The sequence below is a fragment of the Ptychodera flava genome, chromosome 19 (assembly GCF_041260155.1).
Source record: "Ptychodera flava strain L36383 chromosome 19, AS_Pfla_20210202, whole genome shotgun sequence".
Classification (NCBI taxonomy): Eukaryota; Metazoa; Hemichordata; class Enteropneusta; family Ptychoderidae; genus Ptychodera; species Ptychodera flava.
Genome location: NC_091946.1, coordinates 31,308,473 through 31,330,318, shown reverse-complemented (window position 1 = coordinate 31,330,318; position 21,846 = coordinate 31,308,473). Strand labels below are relative to the sequence as shown.

The following is a 21,846-nucleotide window of genomic DNA, read 5'->3' as shown; positions in this document are numbered from 1 at the left end:
TCACGGCAAACCTAGATACACCAACATTCAATGATACACTGTCTGAACCTGAGGTTGATTACAAAGCACCAATCGGGACCATCTTTTTTGTGGCACAAGCTAAAGATGGAGACATTGGCAATGCAGGTGATGTGTCTTACCATCTGTACAACCCAAATGGTGGAGAATTACCCTTCACTATCGATGAAACTTCAGGAAACATTTCCACCACCATGAATCTCACCTTTGATGATATCTTATCCTCACCCTTTGTTGTGGAGGTACTTGCTGTGGATGGAGGTATTCCACCGAAAAATGGCACAGTTCGGTTGGAAATATATGTCACCGACGGGCCGCCAATAAAAATTCACCCACTTTTGATGAACCTGTCATTGTGCCAGATGTTGCCCTTGACACCCCTCGAGACACGGTTATCTTCGTGCTCAAGGCGGACGATGCAGATGATGGCAATGCTGGAGAAATCACATACAAGTTCAGAAATCCTGCTGTCAATCTTCCCTTTGTTATTGACCCCACATCAGGCAACATCTCCACAAACAGAGATCTTGTTTACAACGATACAATTTCATCACCTTTCTCTGTTGAAGTGTTGGCCATTGATAAAGGCATTCCAGCGAGAAACAGCAGAATCGTACTGAGCATCTTTATTGTAAGTAGTGGACCGCCAAATGAAAATGAACCAGTCTTTGAAAAGTCTGTCTATGAACCCTTCATTGACATAAACACTGCAAGAGACAGCGTAGTGCTTATAGTGACTGCCCGTGATGATGATGATGGCATTGCGGGAGAATTAACATACTTCATGAAGGGCATCAACTCAACTGATCCACCTTTTGTTATCAACAGCACCACCGGGAGTATACTGACCAGTCGAGACCTCACCAGAGATGATTTGCTACTTTCTCCCATCTTTCTAGAAATTTTAGCCGTTGATGCTGGTGTGCCAGAGAAGAACAGCACGACCAGAGTAATCATATATCTGGTCGATACAGCTGACAGTTCAACAGCGATTACTCCGTCTTCAAGTGAGACAGCGGCAGTCTCAGAGTCTCCATCCGCGGCACCATCATCTCAGACTCAACAGGTGTCTACAGTTGGTGATACAGTTACGCCAAAGATACCACAGACTGTAACTGTTCCATCGTCGTCAGATGGTGCAGTGACATCAGCATCCAGCATGAAACCAACCAGACCACCTACTCATGGTGTATCACCATCAACATCCAGCGTCAAACTGACCACATCATCCACACCTGTCAGACAGCCATCAACAGGCAGCATGTTACCAAAACAGTCCACTGCGGCAACAGAAGTACCATCACAGTCGATCATGCCCAGTAGAATCACAGCTGCAAGGACACCAGAATCACTGACAACTGACAGACAAGTTTCACCCAATGTACCCAGTGGAACAGAATTCACGCCACCTGGAGTTTCACAGCAAATGGCGCTGATCATAGCAGCGGCAGTAGCTGTCGCCATTGCTGCTGTATTATGCCTCGGTATCATCATCTGGATCTGCTGTCTCAGATCCTCATCGAGTTTACCTTTAAAATTGGACCCATATGATGAATAGGGTGCCTACACTGTACAGAGAATCCCCTGACTTTTTTTTAAATGATATGTTTTAGGGGAAACAGCAGGGGAAACAAAATGGTTATTGAGCTAGAAGCATAAAAGAAACAGTCTGAAAAGTAGCCGGTGCCCTTAACCCTTTGAGGGCAGTAATTTTTTTCCCACCAAAATTTCAGTGCAACAGTTTTACCAAGTTTTATAAATTTTTCTGGAATTGGTTTATATTTTTGGACCAAATAAATATAACTTTCCATTGGCTATAGTTTTGGACCAAAAATTCTGCAAAAATCTGAAAAAAATTGTGTAGATCTGAAAATATTGTTAGCGTTATATTTTTATAAAGGGAACAAAAATTGACGTAGGCACTCAAAGGGTTAAATATTGAAGCAAACATTGATCCTAGAAATTTATCATACAATGTAATGTCTCAAGATGCAGAAAGGTACACAAGCTAATTATTGTGTACATTACATCGTAGTAATATCGCATTAACTTCCTATTCATTATTGTTAACTGACATTCATATTGTATGCAGGACACATCTACATTACATGACACCTTTGCTGCTGTTTCTCCTACACTTCTTGAAGATCCAGGGAAGCAGTAACAAGTTCTTATGAACCACAAAGTTCTGAGGTATTCCAGTTTTCAGTAAAGATGGAACCTCAAAACATAAAGTGTACAAGTTTTAAGAAGGGGCAATAATGCAATTAATATAATTAATTATTGCAACAGTTACTGTACAAGAAGAAGAGATAATCATAAAAATTTTGATTTTTCTTGATGTAATATTTTTAAGGGTTTCTCTATTGTAAATATGGAATGTGTAATTTTTTGACATTAGATTTCATATTTATTATAACATTTATTTCATCATTATATACTAACCAGATGTATATCAGGGTTACAGAATCAGGTGAATTTTATCTTGTGTAAAATGGTTGTAAGATAGACATTTGGACAGTTTTAGTTTTGACCTCTGAACTCTTCACTCTTCCATTTGAATTCCCTTTTGATCCCACACAGTTGGAAAAAATGCATTTTTAGAATTTAATATTTTCGTAGTATAGCTCATAGTTGTGAAATTTACATAGTCATTATGTGGGGGATTCAACTAAAAAATTTCATTTAAAAGAATGATAAGTATTAACCAATTTTCATGAAAAAATAACCAACTTTTATTTACAGATTTTCACTGTTCACTCAAAAGCACATTCTTGTATTATCCATTATAACATTATCTTATCCATTTCATAAATAAAAGTGATTCTAGTCAGCAATTACTGCCTTTAAGGTAATACATACCCAAACACTTTGGCTTGAAATTTTGTTAAAATGTTCCTTTAGGAAACTGTAAACTATTCCCTTCCAAAATCAAAAATAAAAACGGAGTCACCATGCAAAATTTGGTATCTGAGAACAAAGTTACTTGTATATTTGCCAACACTTGAAATTCAAAATGGCCGCCATCCCTGTGAGAACACTTGGGTGAAATATTACATTTTCAACAAAAGTAAGATGCCAGAAACTTAATTTATGCCATGAACTTCAAAATAAGCCTGTACAAGGGGAAGGTTTTGTAAAGAGGAAGGTATTGAAAAAGCGTGATAGTCTAAATTTTTGTCCCCAAGATGCATTTTGCAATAAGAAAAATGCAAATCTCGTGGTATTGTGTAAATGTTTACAAGAATGACAACGATCAAAAACCCTACAATAATGAGATTCTTCATAGTGAGTTATAGTACAAAGTGTTGCACAATGGAAGTCCATGTGTTGCACAATGGAAGTCCATAGCAATACCAGTGTATGACTCAATATCCATGTATTTTAATGTATCCATATTATTTCTGTATTTGAAGTAAAATGAGTAAATTTCAGTGATTCTGTCCCAAATTATTGGATAATTCAGTTTACCCATGTGCATGACTCCTGTACAAGACAATAATATGAGTATCATATGATATATTTGTAAACCTTCACATGTTATAAAAAGTAGTATAATTATTTCATCTGTGGTTTTGGTTTGTTTGTTTGTTTTTTCGTTCATTTACATTTACTCCAACCAATGTTAGGATACTTCACCTACATATACTGAGACTGTTTTGGTTTGTTTGTTTGTTTGTTTTTTCATTCGTTTACATTTACTCCAACCAATGTTAGTATACTTCACCTACTGAGACTGTTTACAAAACATAACATTATTCTACAGGGGGATTTTATTGTATGATAATTATAAATTTCGATGTAATGTCTTGGAATTTCATGGTGTATATACATTCAAAATCATATGCAATTTTTTGGAAAATAAAACACATTTGATTTGTTTGTTGAAATTCTAGAATGGATGTCAATTTCATCAGCATTACCATATCAACAATGGTCTGTGCAGAACTGCTCATAAACATTGTTGTGGGTCTGCCATAGATGCTCTGAAATTATCAGGGGTGATCACATGGTATTAATGCAGTGTTGATGACTTTAAAACTCTCATCCTATCAACTGGGGTCAAATTCTGCCCTTTGGGAATTCTTTATCCAGTATATATGCAGGAATTGTTCATCCAATGCATATGCAAGGCTATTCTTGATAAAACTTTTGGTCTATAAAAACGTGTCAGTGGTTGTAATTATTTTCAATGTTTGCAGTGGTTCCACTTGGACCCTAGAAGGGTACATGCATACTTTACATTACATTGTAATGATATGCCCAAGATTTGGCATTTTCACGGGTTGTGTTCATTTCCTGTTAAGATCTAAAGAAGGCAATGTTATAAGATGAAACATTTTAAATTTATGAATTTTATAATTATTTTGTCATAAAATATCAACTTAAAAATGAGAGACCTGATGAACATACTGAGAGGAAACTATGTTGCTGTGTTTGGATCCAAATGGACCGCAGTTGGTAAGATTTAGGTGTGAACTATGTTGGTAGGATGAAGATTAAAGGGCTCATAAAATGGTCTCCCCTTTTTTATGTGTCTGGCTAACTTTATTGGGGATATTCACCATGGCGTTCTGGCCAAATAGCAGAATCAACGATTTGTAGTTGACACGAGCGTTTGTGCTGTCAGGTCTAGCATCAGTCAAGGCACTGTTGGTGATACAGTGGACGCTATTCTGGGATAGCAAATCTTAAACTACTATAGTATAGGTGCTAATGTGTAGCTGCATGACCAATGCATCCATTACCGATCTCTTGAGCCAAAGAAACCTTGCCGACTCAAAGTTTGTGCGATTTTTTTACACTATGACTCTGAACAGTTCTTCTGATTATGGTTAGTTTTATGTGGCAAAGACTAAGATAGTTTTCCTGAGAACAAGCTTTAGATGGTTTTCATAAAAACACAGATTTTTATGCAAAAAACAGCAAAACAAAAGTCTTTTTGAACATGATTGACATACAAAGCTTATAAATACGTTCACCTACAGAATATCATTCCTACATTTCAAATTCTCAAAAGGAATAAAAAAATAGCAAAAGACTATTCAGCTCTCCAAAGATACTGTGATCAACATTTTCCTGTTAAAATTTGTATGTAAATTTTGCATTTAATGTTATTTGGCCTTTTGTGTTTGTTTGTTTAGTTTTTCAAACTCTATTATCTTATTGGTGCATGACAGTAGCTTGCTCTTCCCCTTACTGTGGGGAGCAGCGCATGTTTGACGATAAAGTAGAGCTTGATATTGATAAGGTTGTAGTATATTACCTACTTTGTTCCTAAATGTACACCACTTGTTTCACTTATTGCTTCACTAGCGGCAGGTCCTCAAAGACAAAAATAATAAAAAACTACAAACTCTAATCACACTGAACAACCAGTCACATACTACGGAAAGGACAAAATTCCTCCAAGTGCGCTGGTCATTTGCTTAAATGAAAAGTCATCTTGTCATAAATAATAATAATGGAAATAAAGTGTTAATGACGCAAGACTGTCATCTCATGATCAGCGTCCCTAATCGACATCTCTGTGAGCGCCAATTAAAAACACGCTATTAATTACTTTACTAATCTGTGATACTTATTGCTACCCTCTTAGTTATAATTACTTTATTGACCGTTGAATAATTGATAGCGACGGTATGGAATGCCAACCTGTGGTGTAATTTTCCAAGTGGTATTCCCATGGAGCAAATATTTTCAATTTACATCAGCGATTGAATTTGACGTCTTGTGTAATCTTTCGATGACTTTCTATTGTTCATTACTTAAGGTATAGCAAGCGCTTAGTCGACAGTTTTCAAACTCTCAAATTTTTACAAGTCTTTTTTGGTCTACAACTTGTGTTGGTTCATTTCAAAGCTCTCGGTAACAAGTGTTTTCACCGTCTTAGTTTTTCGCAAAATTTATTTTCCCCCGTATAGTTAACACAGAAATAGTGGCCATTTTGAATTTCAAATATCGGTAAATGTTGGTTACTTTTCCTCTATAGCCAAAATTTTCACGACGCCCCCTGAATTTTATTCTTGATTTCGTAAGAGAATGATTGAAAGTTTCATTGATGGCGGTTTGAGAATAAGTTTAGGGCTTTCATTTTCTAGGCGCGTACTACCTTAAAGGGGCAGTCGTCAATCCCTGGTTCTCGCATTTGTGGTTGTTTACATTGACTGTTTATCTGATTTTAGCCCTTTGTCCTCCTTTGTAAGTTGTGCACTGTTACTCAATTTGCTCAGAGGTACAGCTGATGAAAACTTGCACCTTTAATGAATGTCAATCACCATCAATTTTCAATGAATTGCGGCATACTTTCAATATAATATTTACTAAATAAAGCAATCATTAAATTTCACATATTGTAACACAACTTCGAAAAACAAAAGCAAGATTTGGTAAGAATTTCACTGAACCTATTCTAGCCATTAAATTTACGTAAACGTCACACAGCATGCGAAATTGTGCAAAATTCTGTCAGTTTGTACACGTATCGATATAATTTTCACGTTACCTTGTTATTATTCTGTTTAACACATCGCTTTGTCTTGTCAAACTCAAATTGTTATTATAAAAATATCAAGAAAAGAATTCAAAGTTTTGCAGGCAAGAGTAAGAGATAGACTGTAAAGCCCAGTCGTGGGCGGGCGCTCCGTACCTCCGCCCCAAAAAACACTTCGGGTGCGGAGGTACACGACTGAGCTTTACAGTCCAGAGTAAAAGAGTAACAAATATGCGCATGTATTGCACTTAAAAGAAGTGTTTGTACGTCATTCCAAGGACAAATCATCGATAGCAACATCGCTTTCTCAGTCTGTCTCTACGGTGTGATATTTTCCCCATATGGTCACAGTGACGTGCTTTTCATGTCTGCTCCGCTTTTCTAAGCTTATCGAGAGAACATCTAAACCATTTATTGGAGATTTCAGTAAATGTGACTCGGTTGAGCGAGACAGACCTGTTGCATGTGTGTTATAACATAGACAGTAGAGGGGGGAACGGGGAAGTGCCTTGCTTTTTCTGTGAAATCATTTCAGTAAAGTTGACTTGAGATATGAAATACGTTATCAGTTCGAGCCACGTCAAATTCAACATTTTATTTTTTCGAATCTACTTGTCAACAATGATTATACAAAAGTTAAACTGCACTCGATGTGTTTTTATCGACGGATCTCACAACTAAGCTCCGCAGCAATATCGAACACGTGATCTACTTCCGATCGGAATTTTTTTTGATCCTCGGGAAAATGTTTAATTTGTGCTACCATAGTGCAGTTCTCGTACCGTCTTTATAAAAACGATTTTTAAACCAAAATAATAATAAAGAGGAGTAGATCGAATTATACAACAATAGTGTATCACTGTGAAAATTATGTTTTCATATTATAGGGCTATATCTGCAATGTTCATTCTCATTGTCGTTAAATTGGTTAAAATATACAAGTCCGTGCAAACTACAAATTATAAAATGTGCATTTGATGGAATCCTTTATAATACCTAACCTGAACTTAACGGACATGTTCAATTTAAATGTAACTTTTTACTAGTATTGAATACCGCGAAATGGCAAAATTATAAGATTAGAAAACATTCCAGAAAGTGATCCTTGAAAAGCCAAGCTTGACGATTGCGGCATGGTTACAGCACGGTGATGCCAGTCCGGAATGAGGTTCCGTGTCGTTCAGATTGTGTGAGTTGTAATTCACATCAGGCAGTTTGCTTACCACGCAATCAATTATAGAGACAGCATTCTGCCAAAAGGCAATTGTCGAGCTCATATTTATTAATTCAAGTTTTATTTTAAATTTCTAGGCAAAAAGTCATTTATTCAACAACGTCATTATGTTCACGATGACAACCTGCTGTCTCGGTACGGAGCAGGGTCCTATACGGCAACGTCAAGCAATGTGAATAGCGTGACTATAAATTAAGTTTCATTTCATTGTAATGGCGCTACATAGGGAGGTAATTGATCAGCGGTATTAATGCTGTAATTATGTGATTATTTTGTAAGCACTATCTCCCGTAGAGTCTTTCATGATCTGCGGCGTGAATGCGACCATTGTCCGAACGTTTTCCGAAGACATCTCTTAATTTACACATAAGCGGCCATTTAATTTCCGCCCAGCGGAGACCAGTTTTATGCTATGTCGACTGCCCAATTACCAAACCCTATAGATTGGAGCCCAGCAAAACTGGAAGAAGTTTTGAATTCAGGTACTCTGGATTGGAAAAAATGTATAAACTAATGCTGAAGATGACCATCGACAGCAATATGAGGGAATTCCAATTTAAATTACTACATAATATTCTTTATACTAATGAAAAACTTCACAAACTAAATCCCAAGAAAATGTCCAACCCCTCTGTGTACATACTGCATGAACGAAGTTGAAAGTTATGAACATTTATTTTATGCATGCTCATTTTCAGTGTCCCTTTGGAGGAATCTATTACTTTATTGGGGAGACTCTCTAGAGTTGAGTTCACCACCAAACGAACTCTGCTTGGTTATTTCAGATCCGAATGAATCTCTGTTAGTTAACTTTATTAGTTTACTTGTGAGAAAACACACCTATTGCTGTAAAATGAACGGTGCTAAGCCAAGTTTTGCAGGATTGGTGTCTTTCATACGACAGATATATCAGATAGAGAACTTCATTGCAAAAAAGAACAACAAGATGACAGTGCACTTGGAAAAGTGGTCTCCTATATTATTATTTGTGCGAAAATTGATGTATTTACAGAGAAAAACTAGTACACTAGCATAAAGAATTGTAACATTTTAAGGAAAATACCCAATTAAAAAAAAACTATAGATTGAAGGGCCCAGGCAATAGATACAACTTGTCAGGGACTCCACAAAGTATGTTGAGGTGCAAAGTATGTAACTTCTCAGCACATCTTGTACTCGCGTACACTTCATCATGCTAATAAGCCAGACTGGCATACGGTTCAATAAAGATCTATTCTATTCTATTCTACTTCTATTCTAATCTTGATTGTTGAAAGAATTGTCACAGTGGTCAATTCTAAAGAACAGTGCAATTGCACTGACAGATGGAATTTTTACAAGCTAGATAGAGGGTGTGTCAACGTGCTTTGAGAAGTAGAATCAGAACTTGCAAATGACATGCAAAACAAAAACATTCACCAATAGTTAAGCTACTGTCTTCCTAAAAGTGGAAAATGTCGCTCATCGGCATAAACTTGTGTTAAGTCCTTAAATTCTCCGCTAGAGTGCATTGCTAGTTTGTACTATTTAGAAATCAAAGAAACACCTTCCATCTACTATGTAAAAGTCTTCAAAGTCAGTTGGCAGTACGTTTATTTCTTTTTTACGCAATATACTCTCCACACTGTTTGATATTTCGTGTTGAAAACAAAGCAGATAACAGGCATCAATTCCCTCCGTTACTCTGACAGATTATTTATCTGGAATAGTAAAACAGAGTCAAAAGTTTCATAGCTGGTTGTGTATCAGTCCTTGAATATTATTTGCGAACAATATGATGTCATTTAGAATGGTGGAATTTCGATGACTTCTTTTTTGATCGCATAGATTTTCTGCAAGAACAACATATATACTGCGTAAGCGCTGGTTGATATGTACAGCAGGGACGATGAGGGCGTAATGACATTGTTCTCACAACAAGAAATTGGTGGTATTCTAAAGACTCTTGTTCCCACAACCACAACATAGCGGATGCAATACACGTAGTTGGAAAATCTTATTTATTTTATTATTACTTTTTGCGTATGAATACAGTGTCTGACTGACATTTATGTGATATCATTATTGTAGTTTTTGTAATAGACATGCATGTATCCGCCCACTATTGAGATCGTAGGCCTAAACTACTTTGATGATCTCAATAAAAACTTGTTAAAAAAAAAACCAAAAAAAAAACATAGTTCTTCGGTTCCGGGCACAACATCGTTGCTTTGTGACTAGCAATTGACAAAACGTTTGTGAATATATTCATCCAATACACTTTTCACACTCACGTATTGATCTCGCGAGACTTAGAAAGTCAATTTACCTGTCGGTTGCCAAAACATGTGAAGAAAGTCAAGTTTCTTTTCTGGATGAAGTATCTGTATGATATGGCTCAAATTCAAAGTCTCCGACTCTCAAGGCTATTACCAATTATCATGTACTTTATACCAATGCATTTTGTTCGATGCCCCAGCCATATAATACAACGACAAGTCTCGCTGAGCACAAGAAGTTTCTGATTTTCGAAGAAATCTCGAAATTTTCAGACAGTTGAGAGACCGAATAAAGTATACCTTCATGAAAACTCAATTGAACGTACGTCAGTGATTGATATTTACGACTTGACTTGCTTTCAGAGCGGGTTTCAGAGACACGTTCATGACGAAAATGCAACGAATATTTTGTTTCGTGATTGCTAGCCACGTATATCTACAAGACAAGTTATCACCCTCGATAAAATTGGGCAAAGTTGCAGGGTAACTTTACTTTGTGGACGCGAGATCCCACCGCGAGCAGATAATGAGATTATGAAACGGTTAGATATTTAAAGCAATTAAGCCAGTAATTAAATGTAATGACTGAGCAATAATTATACAATCATACTATACGAGCACAAACTGTAAAGGGTTTTAATAAACAATTTACCCCATGCCATGTCATAATGGAGGCGAAAAGGCAATGTAATTACTGGTAAGAATTATATAAAGAGCACTGTCCTACCCTTACAGCCATAGCGTGTCGAACTGACCTGAACGCAAGCTGAAGATTTGACAGAGGCAGCAAGATAGCGTCTGTGATACAGTCTGTGTGAGTAGATATCAGAGGTAAGAACACCTTCTCTCCATTGCTGTGCATAGATGAGCCTTCTCGGAGGTTCACCTTGACTGTTACAATTGACGTGACAAAAAGTCCTTGCCTTAAAGCTTATTGAACCATATTTTCAATGTTATCAGATTTTTCCGCTTATGTAACATAGTTTTATGTATTTTACTAAAGCAAAATAATGAAAGGTTCTCCAATGCAGTTCGCAATAATGAATCATCTTCAGTTTGGAATATACATCAGTCGTTCTTAAAATGACGATACATGATTGTCGCATTTATTCAAACGCTAATATTGGCAAATTTTATGTACCTAGTCCAACTCTCAGTAACGATTTATAAGTTGGATATAACGGAATTGTGAGGTGATTCGCTGTCCTGAACGAATGTATCAGTCAGTAGCTAAGATTGATAAAACACGTTTTTTCGTGCTAACTTCTGTAGTGTTTGTTTGTGTAGACTTTTTCGCAGGGCTATGCCCTAAATTGCAAACGCAGTGTCGTAGTATAAACCTTATTTTACCAATTCGACGTAAAGAGTAAATTCTTCTCTTCCATGGGAGTAGAAATTGTTTGCAGTCGAGTAAAGGTTTGACTCACTGCACAGGACTCAATCCGGGGTACTGAATTAAACAAATTTTCCTCCATCGTACTTTATTGTTGAACCGTCGACTTTTTTTGTGTTCGACATCAATGACAAGGTGGCGCCTATCGACACGATCATCGTGTCGATAGCGACAACGCAATGACAAACGTTACAGTAAATGAAAAATATCGCCAATATTTTATTGCTACAGCAGTTACCACAGTGACAAGCTAGCTCACTGCCATGGGTAGCTTGACGTACTTGACGATCGTAGCCTGTGCGTTGGCGATTCTGCTGGCGCACAGTTCGGCTTTTCCGAGGTTCAAGACCAAAAAGTCATTAGGAGAGAAGGTTAAGGCGAAGGAAAACGTCAATTCCAATAAGATGAGGTACGTATTGAAAGAGAAAAAAGAACTGACCCGAAAAGCCCGTGAGTTACGTCCCAGCTTCGTAAAGCGTAACACTCAAGCCCCTCTCCTCCATGCTGGTAACGAGAAGATTGAGGAAGAGTACATCGTAAAACTTAAGGTAAGTTAATTCTCTTCAATATTATGAATATCCAAATCTTCGAACCATAATTTTCATCGAAGATTTCCGAACTGAGCATTCATATCTTGCCTTCTCCGTTATAAGGACGACCTTACGGTCGAAGAACTTGCAGCATTCGAGGAAAGACTTCAGGCTTTGTGTGAGGAGAAGGGATTACACGTCGAATTTCATCTCAACATTACCGCCTTGATGAAAGGGTTTGTTGCAAAGGTTACTGGAGAAGCTCTTGACATAGTAAGTAAACTATGTATGTATGTATGTATGTATGTATGTATGTATGTATGTATGTATGTATGTATGTATGTATGTATGTATGTATGTATGTATGTATGTATGTATGTATGTATGTATGTATGTATGCATGTATGTACATACGTTCGTACGTACTTATGTATGTATGTATGTATTTTTGTATGTATGTATGTATGTACGTACGTTCGTATGTATGTATGTATGTATGTATGTATGTATGTATGTATGTATGTATGTATGTATGTATGCATGTATGTACATACGTACGTACGTACTTATGTATGTATGTATGTATTTTTGTATGTATGTATGTATGTACGTACGTTCGTATGTATGTATGTATGTATGTATGTATGTATGTATGTATGTATGTATGTATGTATGTATGTATGTATGTATGTATGTACGTACGTATGTATGTATGTATGTATGTATGTATGTATGTATGTATGTATGTATGTATGTATGTATGTATGTATGTATGTATGTATGTATGTATGTATGTATGTATGTATGTATGTATGTATGTATGTATGTATGTATGTATGTATGTATGTATGTATGTATGTATGTATGTATGTGTGTGTGTGTGTATGTATGTATGTATGTATGTATGTATGTATGTATGTATGTATGTATGTATGTATGTATGTATGTATGTATGTATGTATGTATGTATGTATGTATGTATGTATGTATGTACATACGTACGTACGTACTTATGTATGTATGTATGTATTTTTGTATGTATGTATGTATGTACGTACGTTCGTATGTATGTATGTATGTATGTATGTATGTATGTATGTATGTATGTATGTATGTATGTATGTATGTATGTATGTATGTATGCATGTATGTACATACGTACGTACGTACTTATGTATGTATGTATGTATTTTTGTATGTATGTATGTATGTACGTACGTTCGTATGTATGTATGTATGTATGTATGTATGTATGTATGTATGTATGTATGTATGTATGTACGTACGTACGTATGTATGTATGTATGTATGTATGTATGTATGTATGTGTGTGTGTGTGTATGTATGTATGTATGTATGTATGTATGTATCTATCTATCTATCTATCTATCTATCTATCTATCTATCTATCTATCTATCTATATTCACTTGGATGAAATTCAATATATCTTTGCATGAGTAAATGAAGTACACAAATAAACTTTGTACATACACGCAAAGATCATAAGAGTTTGAGTGACCGCGAAAGGCTTGTAGTTTTTTCCTGCATCCTCGTCTTCTCTATCTACATTCGGCACCAAGTGTGAATAGTAACTGTTCTGTACAATTTCAATTTGTAGCTTCGCTGGATGGACGAGGTGGAATACGTTGAAGAGGACGAGGTTATTCATGCAACGACCACTTGGGGATTGGACAGAATCGACCAAGCAGATCTCCCTTTGGACGACGTATATTCTTCCTCCCCACTTGGTATGTATTGTGAGACAAACAGCAACTTAAAGGGGGGAGGGTGGACGTCGGAACTCTGCCCAAAGGTTGCCAGGGACCCCCACGACCGATGTAAATACTGTATCTAGGGTACGTTGGCGATTGATGAAAGTTGAAACATACTTGTTAACAATGAATATCGTAAACTTTATTTGTTGCAGCTATGTTGAAGTGATGCATATAGATATCATGCATGAAATATATTGCTTACAAACAAGAAAGTCGCACACGCGCAGTTCCGACGACCACCCCTTTACAATGTGCAGTAATCGTTTTCGAAATGAGAAAAAAATTGAAAGTATAAGATTTTATTAACTAAAGAATTAAAACGCGTACAATGAACACAACATTCAAATAGTTATTAGTGTGGTGTTTGTCTCGATATCTTAGTTCCATGTCATCTCCTAAATATGATATATGGCGCAAGGTATTCAACTGTCCTTTCTTTCTCTACCAGGGGACGGTAGTGGAGTCAGCGTGTTTGTGCTCGATACCGGCATACGCTACTCTCACGTGGAGTTTGGACAGAGGGCCAAGTTTTTCTACGATGCTTTTAATGACGGCTATGATGTAGGTGGTGAATTTCATGATAATAGACAACACGTATACCGATATGTTTAATCAGAATGGCCAAGCTGTAGCTGGCACATGCGAGATCATCTCGGGGGAACTCAGTCTCCGATGTTTTCGTCTTGTTTGCTTTGTTTGTTTGTTTGTTTACGAGTGCATAATTAAGTAAATAACAGCATAGCTGAAACATGGAGCGGTAGGTTTGCTCGAATAAAGCAATAAACAAAATTATTTAAATGTAAAAGAACTTCACTGCGGACATCAACAATCAACATTCATAACAGGTCACGTGATTGGTTTCTTTGGAATTACTACCCAACGATATCGCAGGAAAACATACCGGTACCCCTCGTGATGTTTGGTTGGAAACGTTGAAAAACCGGTCGAAAATCGCCGTTTTTCGGCATTGTGGAAGAATGATAGATAAATAGGGGTTCATAATATGAGTGTACTTACTGATAGTTCACACCACGCTAATTTTTTCGGGAGTACGGGTTGTTTTCTTGAGATGAAATTTATGTGTATGACCTAGAATGTAAACATAATTTACACCCTTACTGAGCATATGGACAAATATGTTTGTGATTTCACTTGCGAATCTGATAATGATGATGAACTGTTTCAATGTAAATGAGAACATTATCTCACCTGCATGCTAATATGCTTCAAGCAGTCGTTGGCAAGGGAACATTTCGGACGACCCTTGAGATGTGAGATGACATTACAGTTTACCAACAAATTAACGCGTCATTTCATGAGAAAATTTAAACATTCAGTAACACGGACCAGAATGTTTCAGAGGTCGAAATAGACGCACGCTACGATACTGACAAAACATTACTGTATAATATGTCCACCATGAAAGCATATGTGAAGATGTTATGCTTGAAACTTCCTTGTTAAACATTTTGCAGGGGTATGATTGCCAAGGGCATGGAACTCACTGCGCAGGTACTGTTGGTGGGAATACAGTTGGAGTAGCGCCTGGCGCTACCCTGTACGCAGGCCGTGTTTTAAGCTGTCAAGGTAGCGGATCTACTAGTGGTATTATTGGAGGTGAGCTAAATCCCTATGAGCTGTATCTTCTTACATTTTTTTTTGATAGAATGGTTTTAAAACAAATGGGATAAAGCCTCATTTAGCTGTATCTTTTTGCAGTTTTTTCGAGACGACTTTGTGAAATCAAATGTAACTTGCGTGAAAGTGACCATGTAAGGGTTTGCAAACATTGACGATGACTGCACAACCACGGTTACCCTGGGGTAACAACTGAAATTTTTAGCAACTAAATAATTTTTTGAGTTGCAACTCAAATATGGCGCTGCAAATACACGCGTGTTGAGCGCCTGAATTTAATCGACCAAATCCACCACCAAGTATCGAAATACTGACATTTTCAAAGACAATATGGCTGAATAAACGCAATTCAAAACATGCCCGAAGATTGGATGATATATTTTGGTAAGCAAAGTGCAGAAAGATACAGATATAGTGGAGCTTTAAATTGACGAAAACAGATATTACAATAATGATCGTTTCAAAGACGGTGGGTAGAGGGACTGTGGATCAAGCAAAATAATACCTTCCTAAACCTAAAACTTAAGTTTGAAGCTATCTATAGGAACTGTTCGCCCGTAATATCCTGCAGCTTGTACTTCGAGGTCAAATATTGTGATATGGTAAATTATGATACGTATAGTTGACGTCTTTATTGCATGTTTTAAGATACTGATCGATATGGATGCTTACATCCTTTTATTTATGATGGAACGTCGACGAAAAGTATAAAAAATAGGGCACTGTCAGTTGAAGGTCTCTTGTTGTTCATCTCCTTTCCACATTTATCAACATGACTAAAATAATCTGCTATGAAAGCATCACTAAAAGTTGATAATAATCGGGTTGTTTACGCTCATATACTCCTGGTAGTTGGACGCGTCAATGAGATCCAAACGCTTAACGTGTTTCTGTTTTTCTCATTCAACTAAAGGAATGGATGCGGTCGCTGCGTCCGGAATAAAACCAGGAGTGGTTTCCATGTCGCTTGGTGGCGGGTTCTCCGTGTCTCTGAACGATGCTGTAAAGAAGCTGACCGAGCTGGATACCCTGTCATCGCAGCTGCAGGAAATGAAAATACTGATGCATGTTCCAGGTCACCAGCATCAGCTCCCGAGGTATTGATATTAGTGATGTAGATTATGGGATTGTGAGCTTATGCATCTTATGATATAAAGCTACTTCGCCTCTTGAAAATGAAAGACATACCTTTGCTCACTCTAACTTCAAGTAAACGTTCAACAATTCTCTTCCAAAGTCAAAAACAAAAATCCGGGGTATACGGTACAAAGTTTGGTCCAAGACCAACACATCACCCAATATTTACCAACATTTGAAATTCAAAATGGCCGCCATCCCTGCGTTATCGCTATGATGGAAAATAAAATTCCTAATTTTTCACAAAACTGACCCGTTGAAAACTTAGCGTACTCCATGAACTTCAAAATGAGCCCCCACAAGTGGTAGACCAAAATAATATTGTAAAAGTTTGAAGCCCGAATCTGTCTGAGAGGCGCATTTTACCTTTAATCAGAAGTGAATATCACAATATATTGTTGTGAAGTTAACCCTTTGAGCGCCAAAGTCAACTTTTGTCACCTTTAGAAAATATGTTCCAGTCAATTTTTTCCCAGATTTTGTCAAAATTTTGATAACAAACTGTAGCCGATGAAATATGATGTCCATTTGATCCAAAATTATAAATAAAATTACAGAAAAATTCATAAAAAGTGGTAAAAATGTTTCACTAAAATTTTGGTGGGAAAAATTACAGCACTCAAAGGGTTAACAAAACATTTCTCAGATGAGGTAATGTCACTTGCATAATGGTATTTTTTATGAAATGTAACAGGACTTTGTCAAAAGACATATTTGAAAAAAACCGTAAAAATATTGAAAATCTGCTCACAGCTGCATATTCCACACTAGCAATATTCCGTCTCAGAAGTAGCTGAACCTCATAAGCTTGCAAGGAAAGCACAAAATATCCATGAAATTGTAATTCCAGTTAAGATATGGGGAAAAGGGTTTCACAGTGAGTTGTGTTACAGTCCAGTATAATCCTAGAGACTAACGTTTAAGTTTTTAATGAAGGACTGCAAACAAGCTTAGAGGTATAAATACGAAATCGGCCTCGCGGTTAGGTGCGCCTGACCATACTGGCCAGAATATTTCCGCCATTACCACTTTTTGTCTGTCAAAATGCACTTGCTATTAGTGTAAGAGAAGTTGCCATTCTTATATTTTTTGTAATGAATTCGGGAGTTCTCAAAATAAGTTAAGAGCCCAAAATACAGTTCATCTTGCATCGAGTGAGCATCGAATAGAGCCTCGCTTTGCTGTTACGGTAGCTCATCGAATAGAGCCTCGCTTTGCTGTAACGACATCTCATCATCCGTTGATATTTCTGGTAAGGATCATATGCCACTTTATAGTAAGGCAGAATGCACCTCGTCAAAAATGCTGTATTAAGGCAAAGAGCTGTCTCATTCACAGTGTCGCTCGTATTAAGATTTCATTACGTGTTTTAGACTATATATTTTGGGTTTCGCTCATTCAGTTTTTGCTGAGTCATCACAGTCAAAATTCGATTATATTAAAGAGGAGATGAATAAAAGCATTGCAGCACGGGTACACCTAGCGATAAGTCAAGCAAATATATCGTTAAAAGGTTATTTTACATTATTTGTCTTTTGAAATCATTATTTGTCTTTTGTAATCAACAATTCAGCAAAAAGTAAATGAGCCAAACCTAAAATACTTGAGCGGGGTGCTATGCGCAGAATCAGGTCTCTGAGTATGAAATATAGATAAAGTAATCATCATTTCTATCTCTGTATATTCATTTTTGGCCAGGCAATAACAGTTGGTGCAACCACGTCTTCGGACACTCTCGCTAGCTATTCAAACTATGGTAGCTGTGTCGATATCCTTGCGCCTGGCTCTAGCGTCTACAGTTCCGTGAACACTGGAGACAATGACTACGATAGCTTCAGTGGAACCTCGATGGCAACGCCTCATGTAGCTGGTCAGTATACAATCAGGAAATAATATAATATATATAGCTCATCGGAAAACCTGCCTTTGCCTCTTCAGCAATGCTGACAGCAATGATTATGATAATCACACTATATTTCAAGTTCTGTGCTAATAGAAAACAAAAATATCGGGTGAAGTACTTAGCTTTTTAACAACACATTAATGCATAGGGCACATTAAAAATGAACTTGAGCTTTGAGTATTTAGTGTATCGAGTATAAAATACTTGCGTTCCTTCTGTTTGTAAAAATATATACAACTGTTTTAATATTTTATGGTTGATATTTACATGACAATGAAAATCTCCTTGTTGTATTATCACCACCCACCTCAAACTTGTTAAATATCAGAATGAGGCAGCTCATACATAAAGTAGCAGTTTTCTTTGCATCACAAACATGTGTGTATGTATGTATGTATGTATGTATATATATATATATATATATATATATATATATATATATATATATATATATATATATATATATATATGTGTGTGTGTGTGTGTGTGTGTGTGTGATTATAAATAGTATGTATGTATGTATGTATGTATGTATGTATGTATGTATGTATGTATGTATGTATGTATGTATGTATAACTTGCATATTATATAACATTTCCAGGTGTTGCTGCGTTAATTCTTCAACAAAATCCTTCTTTGACGCCGGGCCAGGTAGCATCGGTTCTGAGATCTGCAGCTCAGTCCGGAAAAATCAGTCAGATTCCTGACAGTTCCACACCCAACAAACTATTGCATATTCCAGATGATGTTAACCCACCCCCTGCAACTGCAGCCCCTCCAACTGATGCACCAACAGATGGTAAGTCTGTGTGGAAAATATTGATATCTTTACTCCAGTCAAACTGTTACTCTATAATTCGACAATGTTCCAAAACTTTCACTGCTCTGAAAGAATGCAGCAAAAAAAGCACAGACACACACTCTCTCTCTCTCTCTCTCTCTCTCTCTCTCTCTCTCTCTCTCTCTCTCTCTCATTCATAGGCTTTTAGGTACAATTACACGATTAACAATAAAGATGTCAGTTGTATTATTCCATGATCTGTTGTAGCCATCATGCCGTGTAACACGATTTGTACTTCACCACACTTTAACCACAGTCCGTCTGCATGTGGAGGGACTGTGCTTTAACCCTTTCACCCCCAGTTCCCTGTATACAGGTCCAACTTTACCATAGAAAACAATGGATTTGGGACAAACCATGGTGGTGAAAGGATTAACGCAGGACCGGCGTTACACCTGCTTTTTGAAAGGACATCATCGTAGCCATGTGATAAATTAAACACATTAACATCACCCTATTGCTTAAAGTGCAGTGGCGTTCCTCGTCGAGATGTATACGCCTTTCTCCTTCATTATTCGTCAAATGTCATCACGTATTGGCTATTTCCCAAGTACGCTTGCAACTAGCTTGGGGATTTAAAAAAACAAAGGGTTGTTAATCTTCGCGTACAATTTTGCGAACATCGGTTTGAAGACGAGAGACAAGGCACAGGGACATTTTGTTTCAGTAAATACAGTAATAGTATATTTAAAAATGATTCTTATCGTCAATACGTTGCGCTGAAGTCCTGCTTTTTTGTATATCCTGAAAAAGGTGAAAGTTGCGAAAATGCATTTTGAATACCGAGGAACGCCCCTTTGACCATATATGGGCATAATTAGATTACAGGTGACTGTATACCTTTAAGGGTCTTGGAATAAGAAATAATTTCACCGTCTTTTTTTTGAAAATCGAATGTTTTATTCATTTCCATTGAGTAAACGGGGATGGTGGCCATTTTGAATGTCAAATATCAGTAAATGTTGAGTAATTTGTTTCTTTGCACGGTGACCCCAGATTGTTTATTTTTGATTCGGTGAAGCAATAATTAACAGTTTCATTGAGGAAAGCTTTAGCAAACGTATTCTCTTTTGAGCGCTGACTACCTTAACGCTTGTAATTCCATTGTCTTGATTTTAATACAAATATCGATGTTTGAAAGAATAATTCGATACGTACAGCAAGCAAGATTTACCCACAGTCACCTGTGGTCTATTCCGCTCTGCTATAGACGTGTCTACATATACCTGTCTTCTTATCAGGCATATGTACACACACGTCTATGGAAAAGCGGAATAGATCACAGGTGACTGGTTTACCCGCTTCAAAATATTAATTTGTATTGTCAATGGTATCATTTCCCTTTCTGCAGGTATATGCGAAAATACTTGCCAATACGCCCACGATGGGGAATGCGACGATGGAGGACCAGGGTCGGCCTATGATGTGTGTGATCTCGGCACTGACTGTGGTGATTGTGGACCTCGTCCTCCACCAGGTATATGCGAAAATACTTGCCAATACGCCAACGACGGGGAATGTGACGATGGAGGACCAGGGTCAGCCTATGATGTGTGTGACTACGGTACCGACTGTGGTGATTGTGGACCTCGAGATCCTCCTACAGATACCCCTACAGACGCTCCGCCCTGTGGTAGGTACTCTCTAAGATTCACAGTTTTTGGTCTACCACATGCGGGGAGCTCATTTTGCAGCTTATGCAGTAAACGAAGATTTCACTGACTTAGTTTTGTGAAAATCAGGAATTTTATTCCCCTCCTCCCCATTGAGGTAACACAGGGATAGCGGCCATTGGAGTTTTTGCAAAATATTTAATCCGAGGCTAAAAATAAATGAGCTGTCGCCTACCGCAGTCTTTTTCTACCACTACTCAAAATATCTTACACTGAAAACATTACACTCCTATGCTATGCTACCATTGAGATTGCGCCCTAGTTGTTACAAACTCTCTCGCTTTGACAACCAAATGTATCAGAGAGCATATAATATTCTACAATCATAGTAGTATATAAGTGGAAATTTTGAAAACATAGTTAAGCTTGACACCAACAAATACAACAAATTACTTTAAAAGAAAAACGATTAAGAATCGGTGTACTCAGTGATCAAACTAGACTGAAAGATCCGTCGCTCCCAGGGCACTCTCTGCGCCCCCCCCCCCCCCCAGGAGAAGCGCAGAGAGCGCCCTCGAGCGACGGATCTTTCAGTACACGATCAAACATCTGCCCCAAAAGAACCGAGCCAATGACACCGATAAGGAAAGGATTTTCTTTTTGTATACTCTTTTCACCACTTCGTTCTCTCTTACGTCTTTTTGGTCTGACTCGATGCTACTGCTTCCTTGCAGCCCAAGTAAAATGTGAGAATACCTGCAGTTACAGTGGAGATGGCGAATGCGATGACGGTGGACCGGGCTCGCAGTACAACGTCTGCGAGTTGGGGACAGACTGTGAAGACTGTGGACCCCGTGTAGTGACGTAAATGATGACGAAAAGGCAGAAATAGCCCGATGTCTTCCAGAAAACCTGATTCCTTTCAATGTAGACATAAATCGTCGTGATTGACACCGTTGATTTATGTGTTTAGCTTAAAAAATAAAAATATTAATTATTATTGCACTTGAA

The 21,846-nt window shown here is 37.4% G+C and overlaps 1 pseudogene; it reads left to right on the top strand.

Moving 5' to 3' along the window:
- The first annotated feature begins 10,698 nt into the window (after positions 1-10,698).
- LOC139119263 (extracellular serine proteinase-like) lies at positions 10,699-21,846 on the top strand (annotated as a pseudogene).